This window comes from Mycteria americana, unplaced genomic scaffold (genome assembly GCF_035582795.1).
Source record: "Mycteria americana isolate JAX WOST 10 ecotype Jacksonville Zoo and Gardens unplaced genomic scaffold, USCA_MyAme_1.0 Scaffold_27, whole genome shotgun sequence".
In the NCBI taxonomy this organism is placed as follows: Eukaryota; Metazoa; Chordata; class Aves; order Ciconiiformes; family Ciconiidae; genus Mycteria; species Mycteria americana.
In genome coordinates, this window is record NW_027445609.1 from 2,336,666 (window position 1) to 2,341,260 (window position 4,595).

Below are 4,595 nucleotides of genomic sequence, written 5' to 3' on the forward strand. Positions count from 1 at the left end.
GCTTGCGCAGAGCCCGAATGTCTGTGCGGCAGCGAATGCAGTTCCAAGGGACAGTGAAAACCAGGTAGAGCTTTCAGTGCTGGCAGCTTTCGTGTGGGCGCAATCAGTGGACGTTGCAAATTTGGCAGCGGGCTGTGCGAGAGTCACATAGGCATTGTTGCATCATAAACAAATAAAGCTTATGCGGAGAGATAATGTCTGTGCGGCAGCGAATGCAGTTCCAAGGGACAGTGAAAACCAGGTAGAGCTTTCAGTGCTGGCAGCTTTCGTGAGGGCGCAATCGGTGTACAATTCAAATTTGGCAGCCGGGCTCTGCCAGAGTCACATAGGCATTGTTGCATCATAACCAACCAAGGCTTGCGCAGAGCGCAAATGTCTGTGCGGCAGCGAATGCAGTTCCAAGGGACAGTGAAAACCAGGTAGAGCTTTCAGTGCTGGCAGCTATCGTGTGGGCGCAATCGCTGGACGTTTCAAATTTGGCAGCCGGGCTCTACCAGAGTCACATAGGCATTGTTGCATCATACCCAACCAAGGCTTTTGCAGAGCACGAATGTCGGTGCGGCAGCGAATGCAGTTCCAAGGGACAGTGAAAACCAGGTAGAGCTTTCAGTGCTGGCAGCTTTCGTGTGGGCGCAATCGTTGTACGTTTCGAATTTGGCAGCCGGGCTCTGCCAGAGTCACATAGCAATTGTTGCATCATAACCAACCAAGGCTTTTGCGGACCGCGAATGTCTGTGCGGCAGCGAATGCAGTTCCAAGGGACAGTGAAAACCAGGTAGAGCTTTCAGTGCTGGCAGCTTTCATGTGGGCGCAATCGCTGGACGTTTCAAATTTGGCAGCCGAGCTCTGCGAGAGTCATATAGCCATTGTTGCATCATAATCAACCAAGGCTTTTGCGGACCGCGAATGTCTGTGCGACAGCGAATGCAGGTCCAATGCACAATGAAAACCAGGTAGAGCTTTCAGTGCTGGCAGCTTTCGTGTGGGCGCAATCGCTGGACGTTTCAAATTTGGCAGCCGGGGTCTGCCAGAGTCACATAGCCATTGTTGCGTCATAACCAACCACGGCTTTTGCAGAGCGCGAATGTCTGTGCGGCAGCGAATGCTGTTCCAAGGGACAGTGAAAACCAGGTAGAGCTTTCAGTGCTAGCAGCTTTCGTGTGGGCGCAATCGCTGGACGTTTCAAATTTGGCAGCGGGATCTGCGAGAGTCACATAGGCATTGTTGGATCATACCCAACCAAGACTTTTGCAGAGCGCGACTGTCTGTGCGGCAGCGAATGCAGTTCCAAGGGACAGTGAAAACCAGGTAGAGCTTTCAGTGCTGGCAGCTTTCGTCAGGGCGCAATCGGTGTACAATTCAAATTTGGCAGCCGGGCTCTGCGAGAGTCACATAGGCATTGTTGCATCATAACCAACCAAGGCTTGCGCAGAGCGCGAATGTCTGTGCGGCAGCGAATGCAGTTCCAAGCGACAGTGAAAAGCAGGTAGAGCTTTCAGTGCTGGCAGCTTTCGTGTGGGCGCAATCAGTGCACGTTTCAAATTTGGCAGCGGGCAGTGCGAGAGTCACATAGGCATTGTTGCATCATAACCAACCAAGGCTTGCGCAGAGCGCGAATGTCTGTGCGGCAGCGAATGCAGTTCCAAGGGACAGTGAAAACCAGGTAGAGCTTTCAGTGCTGGCAGCTTTCGTGTGGGCGCAATCACTGGACGTTTCGAATTTGGCAGCCGGGCTCTGCCAGAGTCACATAGGCATTGTTGCATCATAACCAACCAAGGCTTTCGCAGAGCGCGAATGTCTGTGCGGCAGCGAATGCAGTTCCAAGGGACAGTGAAAACCAGGTAGAGCTTTCAGTGCTGGCAGCTTTCGTGTGGGCGCAATCGCTGGACGTTTCAAATTTGGCAGCCGGGCTCTGCCAGAGTCACATAGGCATTGTTGCATCATAACCAACCAAGGCTTGCGCAGAGCGCGAATGTCTGTGCGGCAGCGAATGCAGTTCCAAGGGACAGTGAAAACCAGGTAGAGCTTTCAGTGCTGGCAGCTTTCGTGTGGGCGCAATCGCTGGACGTTTCAAATTTGGCAGCCGGGCTCTGCCAGAGTCACATAGCCATTGTTGCATCATAACCAACCAAGGCTTGCGAAGAGCGCGAATGTCTGTGCGGCACCGAATGCAGTTCCAAGGGACAGTGAAAACCAGGTAGAGCTTTCAGTGCTGGCAGCTTTCGTGTGGGCGCAATCAGTGGACGTTTCAAATTTGGCAGCCGGGCTCTGCGAGAGTCACATAGGCATTGTTGCATCATAACCAACCAAGACTTTTGCGGACCGCGAATGTCTGTGCGGCAGCGAATGCAGTTCCAAGGGACAGTGAAAACCAGGTAGAGCTTTCAGTGCTGGCAGCTTTCGTGTGGGCGCAATCGCTGGACGTTTCGAATTTGGCAGCTGGGCTCTGCCAGAGTCACATAGGCATTGTTGCATCATAACCAACCAAGGCTTTTGCGGACCGCGAATGTCTGTGCGGCAGCAAATGCAGGTCCAATGCACAGTGAAAACCAGGTAGCGCTTTCAGTGCTGGCAGCTTTCGTGTGGGCGCAATCGCTGGACGTTTCAAATTTGGCAGCCGAGCTCTGCGAGAGTCATATAGCCATTGTTGCATCATAGCCAACCAAGGCTTTTGCGGAGCGCGAATGTCTGTGCGGCAGCGAATGCAGGTCCAATGCACAGTGAAAACCAGGTAGAGCTTTCAGTGCTGGCAGCTTTTGTGTGGGCGCAATCGCTGGACGTTTCAAATTTGGCAGCCGGTCTCTGCCACAGTCACATAGCCATTGTTGCGTCATAACCAACCAAGGCTTGCGCAGAGCGCGAATGTCTGTGCGGCAGCGAATGCAGTTCCAAGGGACAGTGAAAACCAGGTAGAGCTTTCAGTGCTGGCAGCTTTCGTGTGGGCGCAATCGCTGGACGTTTCAAATTTGGCAGCCGGGCTCTGCCATAGTCACATAGGCATTGTTGCATCATAACCAACCAAGGCTTTTGCGGAGCGCGAATGTCGGTGCGGCAGCGAATGCAGTTCCAAGGGACAGTGAAAACCAGGTAGAGCTTTCAGTGCTGGCAGCTTTCGTGTGGGCGCAATCGCTGGACGTTTCGAATTTGGCAGCCGGGCTCTGCCAGAGTCACATAGGCATTGTTGCATCATAACCAACCAAGGCTTGCGCAGAGCGCGAATGTCTGTGCGGCAGCGAATGCAGTTCCAAGGGACAGTGAAAACCAGGTAGAGCTTTCAGTGCTGGCAGCTTTCGTGTGGGCGCAATTGCTGGACGTTTCAAATTTGGCAGCCGGGCTCTGCTAGAGTCACATAGGCATTGTTGCATCATAACCAACCAAGGCTTGCGCAGAGCCCGAATGTCTGTGCGGCAGCGAATGCAGTTCCAAGGGACAGTGAAAACCAGGTAGAGCTTTCAGTGCTGGCAGCTTTCGTGTGGGCGCAATCAGTGGACGTTGCAAATTTGGCAGCGGGCTGTGCGAGAGTCACATAGGCATTGTTGCATCATAAACAAATAAAGCTTATGCGGAGAGATAATGTCTGTGCGGCAGCGAATGCAGTTCCAAGGGACAGTGAAAACCAGGTAGAGCTTTCAGTGCTGGCAGCTTTCGTGAGGGCGCAATCGGTGTACAATTCAAATTTGGCAGCCGGGCTCTGCCAGAGTCACATAGGCATTGTTGCATCATAACCAACCAAGGCTTGCGCAGAGCGCAAATGTCTGTGCGGCAGCGAATGCAGTTCCAAGGGACAGTGAAAACCAGGTAGAGCTTTCAGTGCTGGCAGCTATCGTGTGGGCGCAATCGCTGGACGTTTCAAATTTGGCAGCCGGGCTCTACCAGAGTCACATAGGCATTGTTGCATCATACCCAACCAAGGCTTTTGCAGAGCACGAATGTCGGTGCGGCAGCGAATGCAGTTCCAAGGGACAGTGAAAACCAGGTAGAGCTTTCAGTGCTGGCAGCTTTCGTGTGGGCGCAATCGTTGTACGTTTCGAATTTGGCAGCCGGGCTCTGCCAGAGTCACATAGCAATTGTTGCATCATAACCAACCAAGGCTTTTGCGGACCGCGAATGTCTGTGCGGCAGCGAATGCAGTTCCAAGGGACAGTGAAAACCAGGTAGAGCTTTCAGTGCTGGCAGCTTTCATGTGGGCGCAATCGCTGGACGTTTCAAATTTGGCAGCCGAGCTCTGCGAGAGTCATATAGCCATTGTTGCATCATAACCAACCAAGGCTTTTGCGGACCGCGAATGTCTGTGCGACAGCGAATGCAGGTCCAATGCACAATGAAAACCAGGTAGAGCTTTCAGTGCTGGCAGCTTTCGTGTGGGCGCAATCGCTGGACGTTTCAAATTTGGCAGCCGGGGTCTGCCAGAGTCACATAGCCATTGTTGCGTCATAACCAACCACGGCTTTTGCAGAGCGCGAATGTCTGTGCGGCAGCAAATGCAGGTCCAATGCACAGTGAAAACCAGGTAGAGCTTTCAGTGCTAGCAGCTTTCGTGTGGGCGCAATCGCTGGACGTTTCAAATTTGGCAGCGGGATCTGCGAGAGTCACAT